This window comes from Mus caroli, unplaced genomic scaffold (genome assembly GCF_978045245.1).
Source record: "Mus caroli unplaced genomic scaffold, Mus_caroli_1 scaffold_15, whole genome shotgun sequence".
Lineage (NCBI taxonomy): Eukaryota > Metazoa > Chordata > Mammalia > Rodentia > Muridae > Mus > Mus caroli.
The window spans coordinates 18,688,683-18,711,720 of NW_028227270.1; the positions used below are offsets into that span (position 1 = coordinate 18,688,683).

General features: G+C 44.5%; 1 long non-coding RNA gene across 1 annotated transcript in view; it reads left to right on the forward strand.

The window, feature by feature from the left end:
* The first annotated feature begins 9,835 nt into the window (after positions 1-9,835).
* Positions 9,836-23,038, forward strand: part of LOC147000865 (uncharacterized) — a 135,139-nt gene continuing 121,936 nt past the window's right edge. The window contains exons 1-2 of the long non-coding RNA XR_015045440.1: positions 9,836-9,928; positions 19,312-19,386. This is a non-coding gene — a long non-coding RNA (uncharacterized LOC147000865). The remainder of the gene's footprint in view (positions 9,929-19,311; positions 19,387-23,038) is intronic.

The window sequence follows — 23,038 nt, forward strand, 5'->3', positions numbered from 1 at the left end:
TAGGGATGTTCTCAGTAACTAGGCGGTCCATAAAACGCCATCCTCACCAACAAGCATACCTCTGAAGATGCTATTTGCAAAACATGATCTAAGCCAATAAAGGTGCATTGCAGGACACTTGAACTCACAGAAGGCACCCATCACAGTGAGGAACCAAAAATGCTAAGCCTCAGGTCCACTGCTGGCCATCTGAGTGACCTCCAAAAAGACACCACACTTCCCCGGATGTAGCTTCTTATCTGAAAGTCGGGGGGGGGGGGCTGTTCTGCTTACATCACATGGTAATTATGAGGATCAAATGGGATCCTTTGTAGGAAAATGCTTTCTTAACCTTAAAGCCCTACATAAGCATAAAGAATGCGAAGGGACGTCTGCTATGAGCCACCAATCCCAATGTCATGTAAATATCACTCTCAGGAAATTGTCCCTACCCCAGAGACACTGAAAAGGTGCATTACTTTCTGTCTTGAAGAAAGGTTTGATGGCCATAAGATTTTGTCATTTTTCTGAGACCACGTCATTTGCATATGATTTGCGTGCGTTTGCATAATGGATTCAAAAGACTCCCTGCCAGTGTATAAGAGTAAAAGAAAATAAATGAATATGAGTGACCTTCTGCCACAGCATTCAAATCAAATATTCAGGGCATAATACCCTGAAATATGAAATAGATTAAAATTTAAACTATTGCAAACAGATAGGAAGATAGGTTTTGGAGTTCAGAAGCAAGAATGAAGCCCTTATTTGGTTCCAGGTTGTATAGAATCACAGTCCCCTAAAGGTCACCCCATTCAAACGATTTTCATGCCTCAGTTCTCCCCTCCACAGCCCTTGGCTCCACCGCTGTGGTTAGACAGACTGCACTGTTTTTCAGGCTTCCCCAAAATGTCTCAGTGACAGAAAACTCACCATTCCTCAAGAAATTGGTCTGGGCAATTTTAGCTGTTAATATATACGGTATGGTCTTTCATTTGACTGTAAAAATCTTCCCTATATTGTACCCATAGTGTTCCTGGTTCCCTCTAGCTACTAAGTGGGCATATTCAAACCCTTTCATATCTATCAGTCCTACGGGTATTTAAAATGATAATGTCTCCAATCCTTCCCCTTTGTAGGTTAAAAATGTCCAGTCCCTCTATGTCACAAGCTATGTCACTGTCACTCCTTGCAGTCTGCTTGTGAAGACTTCCCAAAGATCACAGAAAAGTGACTTAGAATCCCGTCTTTGTCACTAACTGGTTCTGTATCATTTAAACTATCAATGATGGAAATAGACTAGTGTTTCTTTAAAACTTTTATTTACTATTGATGTCTATGCATGTTTGATGTGTTTGGGCTGATGTGGCGGTCAGAGGACAATTCAGTGGAGTCAATTCTTTCCTTCCATCTTTATGTAGGATCTGGGAATTGAACACAGGTCATCAGATTTGTGCAGCAAGCACCTTTAGCCACTGAGCAACCTCCCTGACACTTGGCTATTTTTCTCTAAGGAACTTCTTTATTTAAGACCCTATTACTCTACTTTAAAATTATAGTTTCCAACTTACTGATGTAACAAAGTTGGCTTGAGCCAATAAATGGAGTTACACTTGCTGTGTCCCGACAATCTGCTCTTTGCGTCTTCCTCCAGATGGCCTTGCTTCATCTTGGCAAACAAAAACTAGCAAAGGCTATCTGGTGCAAGGGGTGGGAGGAACTATCACATTCTAACACTAATCTACTCACAATGTCATGGGCTGGGGTGTCCAGGAAGAGAGAGAGCAGCCATGGTTCACACTGAGAACGATTTCTTTCAGAGAGAAAGAGGATAAGTGGAGAAGAGGCAGTGGGGACATTTATTTCTATTGATCAGTTGCCACAGCAATAGGTGTCCTTATATGAACTATTAGCATGGATTTGCATACAAATTCCATATACCTTATTATTCTACTAAAGATCATCTTTTATGGTCTGTAGTCGCTTAGCACATGATTCTCAGAACGTCTGGTGAGTCCTCTAGTGATCACTCTTGTGCTTCTAAGTCAATGATTCTCAACCTATTGTTTGCAGCTCCCTTGGAGGGAGGATATCTGATGACCCTTTCATAGGGGTCACTTAAGACCATTGGAAACCACAAATATTTTCATCATGATTCATAACAGTAGTAAAATTAAAGTTATGAAGAAACAAGAAAATAATTTTATGGTTGGAGGTCACCACAGCATGAGGAATTGTATTAAAGGGTTGCCCCATTAGGAAGGTGGAGAACCACTGCTGTAAGTCTTTAGCACTAAGGATAACTTAGGACCCTAGAGACCCAGCTTTGGAATTTAAACGCTTTCCATGTAGTTATTCAAAGGTTAATTCATTTTCAGGGATATACAAGCTAAAATATGCTGTCTGATCCAAGTTTGAAAAGTACCGCATGAATAATTATATCATGTGAGAAACAGAAGACGCTACAGTGACTTACTGCTTTCCTTTTTGCATGTTTAGTTTTGCTTCTGCTTTTAGCTGAAGCCTGGTTCCTCATCCCATTACGTGGCAACCCCACCAGTGGATCAACGTACCTGGTTCTCTAAAATATTCTTGAATATTTGAATATTCTTTATGGTCAAGTTTAGTTGGGGTCATTATATTTCCTGATGATTTGTCTATGTTTAATCAAATTGTTATAACACAAGATGTAGAGCCATAAAGACCCAAAGTAGAGCATCCATCAAAGTGACTTCCTCTCTTTGAGGGTTGTGTGGTGTGCTGTCTCATGACATATCTAAACATCCTTTGCTACTTTGCAGATGGAAACACTAAGGGTTATCAGGCTGTATAGAGCCAGTAACCCTTGAAGGGACTCTAGCCAGCATAAGCATAGCAGACATGGCTATGACAGATCTTGCCCTTCTTCCCCGTTCCCTCTGTCTTGCTAGAAAACTGTTAGCTTACATTCCTAAAGCTAGACATTAAGGTCAATTCACTTATTTGGTCAATTCCTCCTCCGGAGGCTGACCACCAAGGTCCAGCTACCAAAGTACTCAAATCCAGCAATCAAAGCTCCCTTTGGCTCACCTAATTAACATGCCTAATTAAAATTAAACACCTCATTCTACCATGGGATTTCCCCTTTGCCTTTATAAACCCTCATTTGCCTTTGGGCCAAGTCTGTCTCCTTGCTATCAAAAGGCAGTTCTTTGTCCCCTCTGTGACAAATCCCCCTGTCCCTTCTCCCTTGTACCTTTTGTTTTTTCCCTCATCCCCTATCTCCTGTCTCTGTCTCTTGACCTCTGCTCTTTGTTCCTTTGGAGTAAATAAATCTTTTTTTTTGTTCTGGAAACTTGTTTTGTGGGTATCTTGTGCTGAATATTGATCCCTTCAACACCAATCACTTCCAGAGAGGTGGCATGGCTTCTCTCATGTACAGCTTGATTTTGTAGGGAGGAAAGACGTCTCGTCTCTCCTCTTGGCTTCTGTAGGTGGGGCTTAGGAACTGAACTGTTGGAAGACAGATGAACAGGTCATAAAGCACGGGCATCTAATTGATGTTGATGTTTTTTATGTGGTACATGGTGAGCCATTCAAAAAAGAGAATATTTTCCAAACCCCAAAGAAACAATTAGACAGAAGGGGTGAGGGAGTGTGTCTTATTCCATTTTAATGAAGATTAATAAATTATGGACATGTGGTGAGGTAAAGGAAAAAGCTGTTTGAGATAGGACTGCTAGACTGTGGAAAAACTGTCAGGAATCTGTGGGTGAATTTACTGGAAGATTGGTGGTGTTCTGTTGGTCTGGCTCTGTCTACACTGACAAGAATGCTCTCTGTATGCTGAAGGGAGGAATCCTTTCCTCTGGGAAATCTAGACTCCATTTTAGGATGAGAGAACAGAGCCATCCTCCCACCCCCGCTATTTCTCAGTCACCATTAGTTCAGAGCAATCAATATGAGGTATATTTGGGGAAGGATGTTCTGCAAGTTGTTGGTGACACTGTAGCCAACAGAGAGGGCAGTGTCCTCACATGCCAAGGACAGCTGGTTTTCATCTCAGAAATACCCCCAAGTCTTTCTTCACCTCCAAGGCCATGTCCTCCTGGCCTATGAACTCAGGGGAAGGAGTCTTTCTTGTTTTGATGCAAGGGCAGTTTCCATTTCCTGTCCTTGGTTTCGCCTCTTCCCAAGATGACCATTATTGGATGTTAGTGGAAATATTTGTTTCCTTTGGCTTCATTATAGTCATTTAAAAAGTGCCTGATGTTGGAACATCTCCCCAAATCTGGATTTCATGCTTTTCTATGGTCACCCACTTACACTGGAAAGACAGGCAATACATTACAACACTTGCTAAGCCTTAACTTTCAATTAACCACAATGTCAGTCTTGTTCATTAACTTCTCTTTATTTCATTGAATGTGTTTTCATAAAGGCACACATGTTAAATGAATCCCCGTGTTTTGCCTCTGAAACTGTAAAATGGCTGTCATATTCAAAAGCAGAGAAGCCTGACTGGAGTGCGGGCATAGGAATTAGGAATTTGAGATAAACTCTCAGATCTGAAATAACGTGGTTGTCTTAAGGTTTCCGTTGCTGTGAAGAGACACCATGACCACAGCAACTCTTATAAAGAAAAACATTTAACTGGGCTGGCTTACAGGTTCAGAGGTGTAGTCCGTTATCATCATGATGGGAAGCACGGAGTCAGGCCAGCAGACATGGTGCTGGAGAGGTAGCTGAGAGTTCTACACCCAGATCCATAGGCAGCGGGAAGAGTTGCCATGGGGTTGTCTCGGTTTTGTGAAATCCTAGGTGCAATCCCCAGTGACACAAGTCCTCCAACAAGGCCACGCCTATTCTAACAAGGCCACACCTATTCTAACAAGGCCACGCCTATTCTAACAAGGTCACGCCTATTCTAACAAGGCCACGCCTATTCTCACAAGGCCACACCTATTCTCACAAGGCCACGCCTATTCTCACAAGGCCACGCCTATTCTCACAAGGCCACGCCTATTCTCACAAGGCCACGCCTATTCTCACAAGGCCACGCCTATTCTCACAAGGCCACGCCTATTCTTACAAGGCCACACCTATTCTCACAAGGCCACACCTATTCTCACAAGGCCACACCTATTCTCACAAAGCCACACCTATTCTAACAAGGCCACACCTATTCTAACAAGGCCACACCCTATTGTAAGGTTCCTGTTCCCAGAAATAATGACTCTAAGGCTTTATTATACTTACAAACACCCTGGCCATACACTTTGGCTCATTCTAGCTCATAACTTAATACCCCATTTAGTCTAATCTGTGTTCTACCTCGTGGCTGACTACCTCTGCTCAGCTTCCAGGTGTCTGTCCTTCATGTCCCCGGTGAGTCTTCCTGTGCTTAGCTCTATCCCAGAATCCTTTCTGCCTACCAGATGTTCCTCCTTTTATTCCACCCTTTCATATAGGCCATAGGTTTTGGCTGTGATTCCATGACATGTTTCAAACTGGCAGTTAAGGAGACAAGGCCTAAATCTCTGTTTCTAAGAACTGGGCAAGTCCAGGCCTCAGAAACTGCCCCACCATCTGTCCTGGGGCAAGGACAATGGATCGGCAGAAGTTCCCAGACTTCCCCAGCAAGTTTCCAGCCCCCCACACCTCGGTAGACGTGGACCCAATAGATCAACGTAGAGGTCACCTACCTTGGAATTCCCTAATGTGCTTTAAATCAGGCCTGCAAACTCACTTGGTTGTCTGTCTTTGTAATGGGGAGACCCCAGTATGCTGGATTTATACAGAATAAAACACTCTTTGTGTTTACATACTATTTGATTCCGGGGTGTCATTCTTTGGGGAATCATGAACCCTTACAGTTGTTGTTGATGGCAGGTCATGTATCCATACACTACACAAGAAATTCTCTCTATGCACCTCCCAGTAGTGCCACTCCCTATGACCCTGTTTGGCCATTTTCATTCAAACCACCACAGAGATCCTAAGACTGGTGCATTGAAGTCAGAAAACTTAAAACTAAAAAATAAGTTTACCAAATCCACCCTAGTCGTTTCTCTAATTATTAAGAATGTAAACGAACAACCAATGAGTCTAGTGGTCCCAAGAGTTACAAGAATTCCTATTGCCCTCCTTTACTTCTGCCTTCCTGAAATACTTCTTTATGTTCTTTGTGCTGTCACAGTGTTAGCCTCTAACCGTGAACTTTGGAAGCAAAGTTTTCCTGAACCAGCAAAGAGGTAGGCAACAACTGCCTAAACAGCGACCTGCCATCCTTGCTTCATTCAAATTCCTTCTCTTCCAGAAACAGCCCATCCACATGACGCAAAGCATGATGGGGGTGGTTGAGCTGATGAACAAAATTGCCGGGCTAACCACTCTTTTTCCCTTTTTGGCAGGATTATCAGCAGAGTTCAACAGCCTGTTAGGTTTCAATCTCCAGACACAGGCCCTCCTGTGACCTTAGCACACACCATTAGCTTCTAAGTGTCCCCGTTTCTTCTGTGAAAGAGAGACCCGTCCCTCCCATGCTCACCTCTAAGAATGCCTATGACGTGAGACGGCCCCATGAAAGCTTTGAAGTTTTTATACCATTGCTCATAAAGCCTGTGGATGACGAGGCTGAATTCCTGTCCTCTCTCTGGATGGTTAGTGCTTGAAGCAGCAGTACCTTCAAAGTAACGAGGGGCAACCACATGGAGGAAACCGGGCCTACATTCAGAACCTTCTAGCTTTCAATCTCCTTACAGTGACTCTTCCTCTTACATTTTGCCAGCCACATTTTCCTGGGATGAAGAGAATGCTTGGAAGAGTTGTCAGCTTTAGAAATGTCATCAGCTAGGCGAAAGGCAATCAAGATGCCATCTGGACAGACTCTGACTTGTTGCCCGGAAGATAAAGACATTTGGGTTTTGTAAATGCCAAGGCCACGCTGACTTGATCCCCAGGCCCGGGGGCTTCACACAGACATATTTTGTAATTGTTCAGAATCTATGGTTTTGGGCTATGCAAGGCCACCAAGTGTCCGCTGTGTTTCCCAGCATTGGCTTTGCCTGCCTTCCACCAGGGAACACTGTGACTTTCCCAGCTACTGAGAAGGATGGTCTAAATTGGTTGCTTTAATGACGGGGCAAGAGGTGACTGCCTTAGGCCCAACTTATCATTGATTCAGAGTCTCTGAATTAGGAGAAGTAATGACTGCTGACCATTAACTAGGGCTGAGAGGAACTCTGTGCTGTAGCTGAACCAGGTGCCTGACTAGATTTGCCAGCCAGTGTCTCTTAGCACTCTGTTTCTTTTCTGGAAAGAAGGCTCTTGACAGTGGTGCGATGTCAGCCTGCTTGTGGGACCCTATGTAGAGGACATAAAAGACATAGAGGCCAGAGAAGAGCTGAGCAACTAAAGGTGCAAAGTCAAGTTTCTTCACATAGAGCTTTGAGAGTGGCGACGTTGGTTGAAACGTTTGTGTGTTTTCTAAACAGCTTTTCAGACTCACCGTAACTCTCACATATTAGTTTCTGTTGTTTTAAAGTAGAATTCAAATCCTTTCAGTGAACTTTAAAGTTAGGGGCTGGAGAGACGGCTCAGCGGTTAAGAACACTGATTAATCCTCCTAGAGGTCCTGAGTTCGATTCCCCAGCAAACACATATAACCATCTATAATGGGATCCAATGGTCTCTTTTGGTGTGTCTGAAGACAGCTACAGTGTACTCACATACATAAAACAAACAAACAAATAAAAAAACCAAACCCTTGCAAATTAGTTTTTGCAGGCCTGGAAACCAAACTCTTACCCTCCACTCCCGATTATCTGAGAGAGGAACATTGTTTTGCGTCACATAGACTCACTAAATTCCCTTTTCTGTAATCAGGACTGATAAGACACAGTCTACATAATCCTGTTAGCCCCCTGTGTGGTTGGGATATGTTAAAGGATATTTAGGGTTTTGGGGACATGGGGGTAAGGATTAGAGGGTGAAGGTTGCTTTTTTAGAGCAATTCATGCTTCTTAGATTTGATTTTAAAAATACAGGAACTAAATGCGGAAATGCTTGCATTTTCTAGTTCTAATCTAACATTGAACAATTTGATGGGCATTTGGTGCAAACTTGAATCCCATGGACCTCTGTGCTCAGGAAGGAGTGTCTCCATCACTCTGACCCTCGGAGGGATCATGTGTATTTTTCTTTTCTTTTTTTCTTTTTTTTTTTTTTTGTTTTTTTCGAGACAGGGTTTCTCTGTGTAGCCCTGGCTGTCCTGGAACTCACTTTGTAGACCAGGCTGGCCTCGAACTCAGAAATCTGCCTGCCTCTGCCTCCTGAGTGCTGGGATTAAAGGCGTGTGCCACCACTGCCCGGCTATGTGTATTTCTTTACTAGTTCTCCATTTCATTTCTGTTGCATTTTGTTCCTGATGATCCTTTCCCTGTAAGACATGTCTGTTGTATTAGCATCCACCTTTGACTTCCACTAGCTCTCTCTCTTTAAAGTGTGTCCAGGAGCTTAAGGAGGCCAGAGGCCTTCGATTTCTCTAGATTTGGAGTTACAGGTCATTCTGAACAACTGCTGTGGATACTGGGAGCTGAGTTAAAATCTATGCAAGAATAGCAACTGCTATAAATGGTGAGCCATCTCTCCAGCCCGGTTTGTAAGCTTTTCACGGTGTCTCTTCATCACGGGCTCCTCATCCTTCAGAACTTGGTTCTGTGAGGTCTCCATGTCTGGAAGGCCCAGGAACCTCACCACTCTTTTCCATCTTCAGAACATTGACTTATGAGTTTACTCTGAGCTCAGACCCTGATTGGGTCAGCAGTCAAACTGTCAGAGTGGGACTCTGCCACAAGTCCCAGCTTTGCATTCCTCCAGGAAGGGCCTGAGAGTCCAGTGGTCAGCTGACTCTATGCAAGAGGACAAACCTGGTTGGTAGTAAGTCACAGAGCGGTGGCTCCAACCTCCTGCCCTGTATCAAGGCCTGTTACCCTGGCATTGGCAAGCACAGGCACACGTCTAGCCATAGTGTGTGTGTGTGTATTTAAAGAGAGAAGTATGTGGAGACTGTAGACAAGAAATAGGAAGCTAAGAACTGGTGTGGCTTGGGACTTTGCAACAAGAAGAAAATCCTCTTCCTTGGTAGTATTTGTGCACTTGATTGTTTTCATTCTATATCGCTGAGTAAGCACGGGGTCCTGGTAGACTGGAATAACTGAATGTCAGTGTATAGAGAAAGTCCTTGCGCAGACATGCAATCAGCTGTTTCAAGTTTGGAGAAAATGGTACAATTCTAGCATCGTTTTCTTTTTATAGAACACAACTAGTTCCTGTTGCAGTCTATTATTAACAGACCAAGAAGAAGAGAAGGAAGAGACTCTGAAACCCTCCTCTCACTTCCACATGGAAGCTTCTCTGAGCTTATGGTAAGTGAATCTATCCCTTGTTCTATCCATTTATACATTTTAACCTGTATGACAAATAGAGCCTGTTTGTGTTCTTGTTGCTATTGCTGGATGGTAGACACACCAGAAGAGGGCATCAGATCGCGTTACAGATGGTTGTGAGCCACCATGTGGTTGCTGGGAATTGAACTCAAGACCTCTGGAAGAACAGTCAGTGATCTTAACTGCTGAGCCATCTCTCCAACCCAGTTAGTAAACTTTTCACAGTGAAAATCCATTGCTGGATTTTAAATTAATGCTGCCTCATTGACCCTGTCCTGCATGATGCAGCCTGATCACTCTGCCCTGCTCTCTTCTCTCCCTTCTGTCTTCTGTCTCCTCCTCCACACCTGCTCCTTTTCAGATTCATGACTTTTGGTTTTATTTTGTGACCCATTTCAGATCAACCATGGCCATTTATGTGCTCACTGGATTAGAGTTATCCTTTGGAGTCCTGTAGGCCCACCAGTGGGTGGACAACTGAAGGCAAGGAGAGCCCCATCTCCTTGGAGCATTTAATAGCAAATGTGAGTACATAGTTCATCTGGGAGAAGTAGGGCCTTCTGAACTCCTCCCCCATTCAGTTCAACTGCTGGCTGACTGGCTAATTCTTGTGTAAATCTAGAGGATGCATCCCCAGCTGCTATGAGCTTGGGATTGCAACAGCTGTGTCTTGCTTGGCATTACCCAATTCTTTTCCTGTTTTCTGGATATGATACTCTTTTTGTCTCTTCTTCCTTAACATTCTCTCAGCCTTCGGAGGGCAAGTGTAGATTAGATGTCTTGTTCTGGGATCAGTACTCATCTGTCATGTATTCTCGGTACCTTGTGAAGCTGTGAGTCTCATCTGTCATGTATTCTTGGTGCCTGTGAAACCCTGAGTCTTTACCATTGTTCACTGATGAGGCTTCTCTGATGAAGGCTAAGAGTAGCTTTTGCTTACAGGTTTAGAAGGCAGCTTGATGCTTTGTCAATTTTGCTTAAAAACAGTATTCAGTTACTCACTCCCAGTACCTATGACTTCTTTAGCTATGGGTTTTCCATCAGGTCTTTGGTACCAGGCATGGATTCCCTTTTGTGAAACTGGCCTCAATTCCAGTTAGAGAGCTGTTGGTTGGTGTACCCAACACCCAGAATGCCACTACTGAACAAGTGGGCACATTTTGCTTGGTGGATGGCCTCATGGCTCACAGGGTTAACAGCTGGATAAGATCAACGATGCTCTCTCCCTTAGCAGCTTTCAGAACATCTTCTGGAACCACAAAAGCTAGCTGGCAGAGAGGAAGCTTCTAGCTCAGTTCTAGCTTGATTTCTCTATGTCATTATATATATATAATATATATATATATATAATATATATATATATATAGTGTCTTCAACAATAGGGTCTCCTATGATCTGGTTCTGGTAGGCAATCATGAGGAATGACAAGAACCTGCATAGTTCTGGGGATTTCTGGTCCCTTCAACCAATAACTCATAAGGAGGTGTTAAGGCCTGGCACTGGAAGTTTTGTTAAATAACTCCAAAGTCTAGAAGCTTCATTTCCCAGCCATGTGAGTTGATTGCCTTCTAACTCTCTCTCTCTCTCTCCTCTCTCTCTCTCTTCCCCCCTCCCTCTCTCTCCTCTCTCTCTCTCTCCTCTCTCTCTCCTCTCTCTCTCTCTCTCTCTCTCTCTCTCTCTCTCTCTCTATATATATATATATATATATATAAATTTTTTCTCCCCAGAATCTAAGCATGCTTATCTCTGATTAAGGTGAAAAGGGCTTGTAGCTTTTACACAATTATCCTAGTTAAGAAACATGACAAGCACCACAAGCACCACCACCACCACCAAAAGGAACTTTTGGAACTATATCCTACGATATAAGCACCGCATCCTGACCCAGCCCATCCCTAAGACTCTTGGTATTCTCATTCAAGAGAGAGAGAGAGAGAGAGAGAGAGAGAGAGAGAGAGAGAGAGAGAATGAATAATTCTAACATCATTAATGCACATGAAGCAAACATTCTAGGTCATTTATAATTCTTTATGGTTCTTGAGTAATGAATCCAGGAAGGAAAGTGGCGGGGTACATTCTAAGTGGAGGTGAGGTGTGGGGTGGAAGGACACAGGATGGGGGTGGGGCAGTCATCAGCGCAGTCAGGTTTGCTCACCTTTGTGGCTTCACCCCCAGAGCTTTTTCTTGTGCTATTTTTGCCTATAACCCCCACTGTTCCCTCAGAGAGCCTTCATTTCGCTCAGGCACACATAAGGACCTGCTGCCCACATCAACATATAAAAAGAGAGAACAATATTATTAAAAAAAAATCTGTTATTACTTCCATTGTCTACATTTTGCTTTTTAGAATTTGTATTTCTAAACTTACTTTCTCTCTCTCTCTCTCTCTCTCTCTCTCTGTCTGTCTGTCTTTGGTTCCTAAGAAGTAGACAGTAAGACTGAAGGAACTGAAGGGGTTAGCAACCCATAGGAAGAACAATATCAACCAACCAGACCCTCCCCCCACAGAGCTCCCAAGGACTAAACCACCAACCAAAGAGTAGACATGGAGGGACCCATGGCTCCAGATGCATATGTTAGCAGAGGATGGCCTTGTCAAACATCAATGAGAGGAGAGGCCCTTGGACCTGTGAAGGCTTGATGCCCCAGTGTAGGGGAATGCCAGGGCAGGGAGGCGGGAGTGGGTGCGTGGGTGGGGGAACACCCTCATAGAAGCAGGGGGAGAGGGGATGGGATAGGGAGTTTCCAGAGGGGAAACCAGGAAAGGGGATAACATTTGAACTGTAAATAAATATAATATCCAATAAAAAGAAAGAGGAAAAAAGAAGAGAGAGAGAGAGAGAGGGGAAAAAAGAAGTAGACAGTAAGAGTTGCTGTAAGAATTTAGAACCTGCCATACAAGCTACAGGACTGGCACACAACTGGGTGAGTGGCCAGGAAGGCTCCTTTCTTCAGGGACCGTGGGACCAAGCTGGAGAGAAGCAGGAGTAAGAGGAGAGAGAAGAGAAAGAAAATATAAGATCACTACTTTTGTTTGAACCAAGAGGATCCAAACCACCAGGAAAATGCCTGAGTTGGGTACGAAGACAAGTATCCCCCATGGAGAGACATGGACTGGAGGGCCCTGGGGCAGGTAGAGAAAGGAGCAGACTCCACAGGAGCCCGGAGAGGGCTGCTGTCTCCTCCCAGTGTGTTCCTACCTCTGGGTTTCATTTAATTTTCTCTCAGTAAGTGGCAAAGCACCTCCCAAACCAAACCATGCAGTGAAAGGAAAGAAGGTGAAATTTAATATGCTTTATCTCAAAACGACATCAAAATGTTACATAAGTCAATATAAAACCAGCATAACTCATACAAGTATGAATCAAGCTTGTTGGGAGGGTAGATCTTTCCAAATGTGGTCAAGATGGTAACCCTGAGGTGACAGAAGAGCTACTGAGGTGGTTATGTTATAACACACTTCTATGTCAACCTCAGCGGCTTAACTTCATTATTTTCAATGGAACTGTCTGTTAATAGAATTCGCAGTTGAGGAAGTAGGTTGTCAGACTCCTGTGTTCATAGCCAGGTTGATTTAAAGGTTTTTACATAACCGAGCTGAACATCTGCTGTCGTATTTAAATTAATTTAATTCATACGCATGAATTAAAATCCAACGTTCAACTTTTCAGGGGTGCTCAGAACACTCAGTCACCCATTCTGTCTGCTTGTGGGCTGAGGTCAGATTAAACCCCAAACTGTCTCCATCCTCTGCTCAGGCACAGGGCTTAGTTGAAGTTTGGCTTCTGAGCACCAAGTACAGTAGGGTTTATTTCTTCGCAGCATGCAGCTGCCACCTAGTGGCCACTTTCTGAATGTCACACGGAGATTACCAGGAGAACAATCATGGCACTTCAGCCTTGCTCCTGAGGATCAGGAGACATTCCTCTACTGGGGACCTGTGTGGCACTGTCCTGCTGATGTGTCCTTGTGGCTTGAAGGCTGCATTAGCAACTTCTGGAGACTAAGAAATGACCATCATTTTCCATACCCCTAAAGTGTTTGTAGAACAATGAATTTATCCCAATATCCTCCATGTCCCGGAGACAACTCTGTGCAGAAGTTAAAGTCACTACTCTCCTCTGTGCTAAATTCTATTGCAGCTTCTGAATATTTTGTTTGCTTGAAGATTTCCTTCTATTAGTAATAAAACTGGTGACATCACAGGCCTGCCTCTCCTCATAGTGTATTATGGTTGGGTAAATGGATGGACTGTCTAGCTACCAGTTCCTGGTCATTTCTGGAACTAGTAGTGCTTTATTCCAGGTAGGCATCTTCCATTTTCTATGCAGCACAACTAGGATATAGTTTCTCCATTCTCAGCCATCAGCACCTTTCTTTGATCACACACATAGCATATATACATGACCTTGCTTAGAATGTTCATAATACAGAGGTGAAGATTAGAATGACTGTTCTAACATGTATCTATAAATTACCTATACCCAGTCCCCTTTGGACACAGTACCATACATATCAGGAATGCTTTGAGTCTCCTGGGACATACATTGAAACTACCTGACTAGCTCTAGTGTCTGGAGCCCGACCTAGAAAACCTGAAATCACTGTGATTTAAAAAAAAAAAAATGACCCCAGGGATCCTAAATGTTGTCTGGGGAGAGAGAGAGAGAAAGAGAGAGAGAGAGAGAGAGAGAGAGAGAGAGAGAGAGAGAGAGAGAGAGAGAGAGAGAGAGAGAGAGAGAGCGCTGTTCTCTGCATCCTCCTTATTGACTGCGTTCTCAGCTCCAGGAGGTAATAGCATCCTGATGCTGCATTTCCTACTGCTCTCATCACTGGGTAATTCTCTAAAGCAGGTCCAACGCTCTACACTCGGATGGGAGCATCAGAGAAGCAGCGCAAGCGCTTTCCTGGCTCCATAATCCATAGTAACTGCTTACTGTCTATGTGCATTAGAGGCTATCAGCTTATCACATGGCAGGCTTTGGCTACTTCACCGCCATTGACTCCAGTGCCATCCAAAATTCTCACATCTCATGGCTCTAAGACTCCATGCCTCCTACTTTCTTCCTCAGACTTCTCTTCCACCATGTCTTCTGATGTCAAGAAGTCTAGACATGGGTCATAGCAGAGCTGCCTTCCTTGATTCCCATGACTTTCTATTTGTGGTGTCCTTGGAGCATAACAGTGGCTCAGACCATTCTGTGAGTCACATGTGGCATATCTAAGCTGGGATTTGGCTTGTCTTTCCTATCAGCGTATGACTGGAATCTTGGTTCATGCTCCAAAAATAATATTGATGTCTGTCTTACAGTATTTCCTATCTTACTAATTTCCCGTGGCCTCTGAGACATCACTACACATTGGCTGTCTCAACAGTGCACATATATCCTTTTACAGTTCTGCAGGTGAGAAATTTGAAATAGATTCCACCAGACTGAACTTCAGGTGCTGCACTCTCTATGTGGCCTTTAGAGACACCCGTCTTGTATCTTTCTGCTGTTGGTGGCTGCTAGCAATTTTTGATATATTAATCTGTTTTCCTGAGGAACCAAACCTATATAATTTATATGTTCATCATCTCTATCAATCAATCAATCAATCTACCATCTATCTATCTACCATCTATCTATCTGCATTCATTTATCATCTATCTATCTATCTATCTATCTATCTATCTATCTATCTATCTATCTATCTACCTATCTATCTCTATATATTTATCTATCATCTATTTATTGTCTATCTGTTCATCCATCCATCCATCCATCTATCCATCCATCCATCCATCCATCCATCCATCCATCCATCCATCCATCCGGAATTGGCTCATGCAGCCACAGAGGCTGAGATATGTCACATGTACTAAAGTCATCAAACTGGAACAAGTGCTCTAACCTCCAGGGTGAGGGGAGGACAGACCAGTACCTCAGTTGAGAAGTCAGAGAGGAGAAGCCCCTTGCTGCTCAGCCCTTTTGTTCTGTCTAGTTGATTGAGTGAGGCCCAGTGCAGTGTGTGTGTGTGTGTGTGTGTGTGTGTGTGTGTGTGTGTGTGTGTGTGTGTGTGTGTGAATCTGCATTAGTAGCCTCCAGAAACAAACTCACAGGCAAACAGAATTCTGGGAATTTGACCACACCTCTGGGAACCCATATGCAGTCTAGATAATATGTAAAATTGACTTTCAAACTTGTCACATCTTTCAATCTAAGCCAGCATTGAGAATTCTCTCTTTGCTATCTCTTTACATTGTGTGGATGTCTCTAAGTATTCACATGACCCTGGTTTTTCAGGTGTAGAGGTTGAGACAAATTCTTTGTATTTAGCTTAGCCGGATACCCAACTTGCAATCTGTTTGGCTCAGCTCCTTGAGGGCTCTGATCCTTGAAACAATGTAGAACATGATTACATGTGCACCTACCTAGATAATTCTAATTATTTGCTCATTTAACTTCCTCAATTAAATCAGACCTGCAAAAACTGTTTCCCCCCAAAAGGTAGAATTCTCAGGTTTTTAAGGATTAGAGGACAAATATTTTTTGAAGACCATTCAGCCTCCCCACCAATTAAAGTATTAGTAATTACCATCAAGTTTCTTTAATCAGAATGTATAGACTCACCTCTGTCATAAAGCTGCCCTTCAATTCATTCATCATTATACAGTCTCCAACTTCTAAGGGTCTTGGATCTTATCAGTCATTTTCATCACCTACCACCCACCTAACTCCAAATACAATGTCCTTCCCCAACAATCTTTTTTTTTAAAAAAATATATTTTATTACGTATTTTCCTCAATTATATTTCCAATGCTATCCCAAAAGTCCCCCATACCCTCCCCCCTCTCCCCCATTCTCCTACCCACCCATTCCCATTTTTTTTTTTTTTTGGCCCTGGCGTTCCCCTGTACTGGGGCATATAAAGTTTGTGTGTCCAATGGGCCTCTCTTTCCAGTGATGGCCAACTAGGCCATCTTTTGATACATATGCAGCTAGAGTCAAGAGCTCCGGGGTACTGGTTAGTACATCATGTTGTACCACCTATAGGGTTGCAGGTCTCTTTAGCTCCTTGCTTCCCCGACTATCTTAACAGTTCTCTTATGTCAGTTGTATTGTTTGTGAAATACCCATCTCTTTATGCTGAACCGAGAGCCACAGGAAGCCAGGGCCATCAGTGGTTGAATACCTTTGTATTTGAGGTCCTAGGACAGTGCCTGGTACAGTGTGGAGGGGTCCAATAAATACATTCAACACATATATCAAAGGACAGATGGCCACCTGACTCCATGTTCTCATAGTGTTTTACAATTTATTAGAGAGACAGAGACAGAGACAGACAGAGAAAGAAGAGAGAAGAGAGGAGAGAGGAGAGAGAGAGAGAGAGAGAGAGAGAGAGAGAGAGAGAGAGAGAGAGAGAGAGAAGGAGAGAGAGAAAGAGCATACTAAGTGCACAATAACTGCACCATATCTACATACACATTCTTATATGTGTGTCAGGATATTTCATTCAGCAACGAACAGTGTATGGAACAATGGGCCAAGTTATTTACTTTCTAGCTCATGGCAAACTCTCCCAAGGATCCATTTATTAGAGGTGCCTCTGTTCTTAACTGATAGCATGTCATTTCTGACCTTAGAACGTGGATTGTGATCTGACAAATCAGGGCACCTGGAAGGGGGCTTGTCTACACTTGCAGTTCTGGGGAGGGCGGAGTCTCCTAGGTGGACAGTGGAGGAAAGGCCTCAAGGAGCTGAGTGGGTGAGCAATGTACCTCTGTGAAAGAGAGCCAGACCCAGGGCAGAATTTCGGGAAGACCCTGAGGTACGGTTGGCATTGATCAAGAGGAAGATGGGCCTGGCTGGAGAGTATGAGGAAAGTAAGGAACAGGGGGAGGCAGGGACTGGGCAGCCACCAGGATGAATATAAATACCTCAGGTGATGGAAGGCCTCAGTGGCCCCTTCTCTGAGATAGAAGGGAAAATTGCTGAAGGGTTTCTAGGAAGGAGAAGAGGGAGGCCACCTGACTTAGGTTTTAAAGGTCTGCCTCATGAGCAGTGGAGCACCCAGCAATGGAGGTCGAAGAGAATGGTGGCCTGCCTGGGGGTGTGGGTAGTGCGGATGGCTGGGAAGGGCCAGACACTGTTTGCAGCTTGAAATCAGGAGCAATGGGGCTTCCAGATGTATTAGATAAGAAGGAGGAAGGAGGGAGAGAGGAAGGGAGAGGGAGAGGGAGGGAGGGAGGGAGGGAGGGAGAGATGGAGTCCAACAACAAGAGATCTCACCACTATCTCTGAGGTTCTTGGTGTAAGCAACTGGAAACCAGACTAAATTAAGCGTTTCGTCTGGAACTCCTCCTCCTAATGTCTTAATTCCCTAAAGCCACTGGAACAGCACAGACCTTTACAACAGCTGTGTCACCCTGCCATGCATCCTTCCCTGGGGAGTGTCTGATCCCTTCCCTAAACACTTGCCCAGCTGTGGGCCTCTTCTACATCTGTGTGCAGCGGCCTTAGACCAATCCTTGTTTGGAACAAGGCCAGGTCTGCAGCCAGCCCCAGGTTTTCCACACATAGAAGCAAGCAGGTGGCTCTGGTCTTAGTCTCCGCATAGTGTTTGGTGTCATTCTGTCAATCTCTGTTCATTGTTATGCAGAGTTCACGGGGGGGGGGGGGGGTTGGTTACATCCCAAGGTCAAGTCTTCTTGTCCTGGCGTTGGAGCAGTCAAGGGCAAACAGCAGCTCAGCACTGGTGCGGGTCTTGACAGAGGGCTGACTAACAGTAAAGGTAGAGTGCCTTTAAGTGTGAGGGAGGTGTCATCTCTTGCCTCAGGTGGGCTTTCACTCAGGAAGTAGAGTGACAGTCATTCACGGTCCCATCGGTCCCACAGCACTTTGATAAAGTGGTGGTCAGGCAGGGCAGAACCAAAAACATCCCCAGGTCTCAGCCATCAACCACCTGGCCCATTTTTGTCTCTTGTTTTCATCAGTACTTTATTTACACCCCAAATGACTCAAATTCCTCCTGGATTCAAGTTTTCTCCTTGTCAGGACCTCTGAGCAAAACAGGCTCAGGGACAATACAGAGCCGTGAAGGGGTGGCAGCTGTCACAGTACAGGCTTGCCCGCTGCGCCCTGTGTCCGGGTAGTTATGTGGGTCACATGTATCGGGTGCTGTAGGGCTTTGGAGACTCGGTGGCAAAAACAGTTGTCTGCAGTAGTTGGCTTTGTTTTGACCTAGTCCCTACCCCACAGAAGCCTCTCAGTGGGGCACAGCACAGGGTCAGGCATCTCTTGTTTCCTCCCTGATAGTATTGGGAGGGCTACCATTTGGCATTTCTCCCAACCTTTGGTTAGAAGTGCGTGCACATACCCACGAACACTCAAATGATGTCTATTTAAAACAAAGAGCTCTGGCAGGGAGAGGGGGGAGTGGTGAATTTAAATGGACTCCGTTATTTGTTCTGGAACTACTCATGTTTATTTAAGTTTCCAGACTGAGCAGTCACAAGTTCTGTCAAATTCCTCAGACACCCAAATAGCTCCACATTTCAAAACCTTTGCCCTTCCCCACATCCTACCCTCAGGCTGTGTTGGTGGCTGAGTCTGACAGGTGCATTGTGGGTCAGGTGGCCTGGGCAAGTGGAAGGCCTCTGTCATGTTTCTATACCAAGAAACGAGAAGGCATCTCTGGGGAACTGAGAATTGTGTGGACAGAGAATGTGTTCCTCACGGCATCAGGCAATGTAGTCTGCCCCCAAAACTGCTTGTGGTCCCCTCTTGAGCCTTGCCCTGGCAGCTGCTTTGATTAGCCTTAGAATTTACATCTGCTATGAGTTCTGGGTCAGTCAGAGGACCTCAGTGGCCAGGTTTGGAACCAGAACCAAGTTTGAGACTCTCCCTCTTCATTATCTTTCAGAAACATTTGTGACTTGATGTGGACCTGAGCAAGCTTTGGACAAACTGGGGGTTTAATACCATTCATTCTTTGTAGGTGAGTTTAACATCGCTACTGGGATGAAACAGAGTTAAGTGCAAAAGTCATCTCTCATTTTCTGTTCGTGGCTGCAGCAAAATCTACCACGAAGACTTGCTTCCCTATGCATAGCTTAGATGTATCCATACCAGAGAGAGGAAAGTGTGACTTCATTTGAGGAAGTGTGACCTTTGATGGCAACATTTTTTTTTTTTCTAAATGCCACACAGGCACTGGGAGGGGTAGTAGTGTAGTCTCTGGGGTATCCTCCGGGCTTCTGTCCATCCTGTCCAGTGGAACCGTGTTGGTTTTTATCTCTGTGCTCCAACAGTCTCGAATGCTGGAGTCTGTTCTTTGACCTCCCCCATGTGAGGGGACATTGCTTTAGCATTTGTTATGGTTCAAGCACTGTTCTAAGGGACTTAGAGCTATTAACTTAGATTTATAAACCACAGAATGCTGTTAATGAAAAGACCTAAGATGTATAAGAAGTGTACATTGTGTTCTTTTGCTCCTATGAAAAGCAACATATATGTAATATATACCACATATATTTTATGTAATTACAATTTTTATATAAACTTAATATAATTTTTATATAAATTATAATATATATATACTTTTTGTCTCTTCCTTTGTTTCTCCATTTCTCTGTCTATTTATGTCCCGCCGGGTTTTTTTTTTTTTGTTGTTGTTGTTTGTTTCTCTGTCTGTCTCTGTCTTTGTCTCTCTGTGTATATGTGTGTATTTGCAAGGGGAGGAAACATAGAAAGATGACCAAGAAAATGGATACGTTATTTCTGAGGTGATAAACTGAGGTGTGAGTATGGTGTAAATGGGAGAATTTTCACTTCATTGTAATTTACTCTCTTTGAATTATGGTGTGTGTATGTGTGTGGTATATGTATATATTGGTGTGGGTGTGTGCATATGTTGCAGGAAATATTTTAAAAAGACCATCACGATCCCTCGCTACTGCTAGACACAGCGGGGCCACATGTCTCCATGATCTCTCTCTGGGTAATCTCTCTGGGCCGGAGCTCCCAAGTTCTCTTGGATCATTGCCATGCCAGCCCCATGCAATGACTGTCCACCCTGTGGTCAGCCGCCACAACATACAGCAACCTGATAGAAACAAAACTCTTGAGATGACCGGCAGGTTTCCTGCTCTACTGCCGGCAACTCTCTGCCCTGTGGGGCTGGCTGGCCATGCACTGGCCGACAATGGCCAACCTATTATCTCATGGAGACTCTGACTCAGACCTCCACAATCTCTCCACCCAGCTCGCTAGGTTCCCACTGCTGGGTTGCTATCATGCCAGCCTCAAGCTTCAAAGCCCTCGAGGCCTTTGTGGTGCACATCAGGCAAACCCTTGCTCTGCCGCCGCCGAACTTTTGTCTCTGGAACCCAGTCAAGTTCCCGAGAGAAGAAAAACACCACACAAATTTAGCTCAGAAACAATGGTAACTCAATCTCTGGGTGCAACAACTAAAACCTAATCTTGTAAACCTTATTAAATCTGATTCCTCTGGTGGCGAATCCTGATGATCTGCCACTGAAACCAGGAGACACTAGTAGCTACATCTAGACCTTATGCCATTACCGTTCCAATAGCCTCTAACCCTCTCTTCCTCTGTCCAACTCGAAAGTCCTTCCTACTCACCCAGTGATCGGTTCCTTTATTCATTAGGGGATTGAAATCACATGAGTATGTGACTCACTCTTTGTTCATGACCCCTCCCAGGAGAGCAGAATTAGCATTAAAATATAAAGAGCACCAGGCCCACCCACAACATGCATATGTGTATGTTGGTGTCCATGCATGTATATGAAGGTCAGAGTTCAGTACTGGGTCTCTTCCATTTCTTTCCACTTTAGTTTTTGAGGCAGGGTCTTTCACTAAATCCAAGGCTCACTATTCAGCTAGAACAGACTGGGCAGTGATCTGCAGCAATCTTCCTGCCTCTGCCCCTCATCCACAGAGCTAGGGTGATATGTGCATACCATTAAGCTCAGCTTTTATGGAGATGCTGTGGCTTCAAGTCAGGTCTTCATGACTGTGCAGCAAGTATTTTACTGACTGGGCCTCAGCTCTTGAATTATGTTTTTTTAACCACGTGGGAACTATTTCTACTTCAATGAAAACTCACTACGTTTGTTTTGAAATGGAAGAACGTGAAAGCTTTGTGGGTCAAGATAACTTTATGGATGAGACCTGGGCTGAATCCCAGAGAGAGCAAGTCCAGTGTGGTCTCATGCATACAGCACTGTGGGAGGAAGGGGGAGTGGGGGGAGGGAGGTAACAGGAAAGGGTGGGGGAGGAGGAGGAGGAAGTGGGGAGAGGGAAGACCTACTGCTGGAAATAGTCTTTAAAGTCTCCCAGAGTCAGATTAGAAATGAGAAGTGAGATTGCACCTGTAACTCACTGTGTATGTGTGGGTATAAGCCTAAGCTTTCATAACTTTTTCTTTTTTTTTTTTTTTTTTTGAGACAGGGTTTCTCTGTATAGCCCTGGCTGTCCTGGAACTCACTTTGTAGACCAGGCTGGCCTCGAACTCAGAAATCCACCTGCCTCTGCCTCTCGAGTGCTGGGACGCAAATCCTATTGATAAAAACTTATAAGATAGTTAGTATTACCCTCTGTTGGGATACTGGCCGTCACACAGTCCTCAAATATATGTAGCAGGAAGTATCTTGCTGAGAAGGCAGGGGAGTCAAACCCAGGAAACTCACACTCTTAAGGATAGCACACACAAAATGCTGCCAAGCGCGTCCAGCCTTTTGACACTGTGACACCACATTGCCCTGTACAAAGTTTACGTCTGAGAACTAAACAATCAAGTTTAAGGATTGGGACGGTATCTCATCGTGTTTTAAGTAAGTTTCTGATTTGGTATTGGAAGCGTTCATAACTATCCTGACTATGTGCTGCCACGAGTAGCCCACAGCCACACGTTGCACATGGAACGCAGGCACAAAGATGCAGGCTGATGGGGTTTCAGAGAAGAAAAGGACTATGCTAGTCAGGAAGGGGTTTACTGCTTTGTGGTTTGGGGAGAGGGAAAGGAGGCTAGCTCATGCAGAGAGTGGATTAAGCATTGGGTCAAGGCTGTGTTTAGGAAACCAATAGACGCTTGTAGCATACAGACCTGGGGTGGGAGCACAGGAGCGCAGGAACACAGGCTGTGTGGTGACAGTGTCAGTGTGTAGGGTCTTACATTCCATTTTATGTAAGCCGAGGGAAGCTACTGTCCCAGGCTGCAGTGGAGTAATAAAGAGATGACCAACCAGAGCCTGGAAAGGCGTTTGGAGGTTGGAGGAGGCTGTAGTGAAGCTGATAAGGATTGCCTTATTGACCTAGGAAGGAAATAGGGGGCGGCTATTCAGGACAACTGATCGAGGGGCACAGAGAAGTGGCTGTGGACACGAGGTCAGGAGGCAGAAAGCAGCTGGTGCAGTCTGAGTCTGTTTGTTCAGGAGGACAGGGCCGAAATGAAGACGTTTAGTGGTAACTGGGGTAAAGGAAGATGATGAGTCAACATTGGCGGTTTACACTATCGGCGCAAACTCGACACTGGAGCTGGGAAGAGGTGTAGGAAGGGGGGTGAAATAAGTTCTGTATCAGAGAAGAGAGGCTTTTTACAACCAGAGGGTCTTAACAAGGGAGAT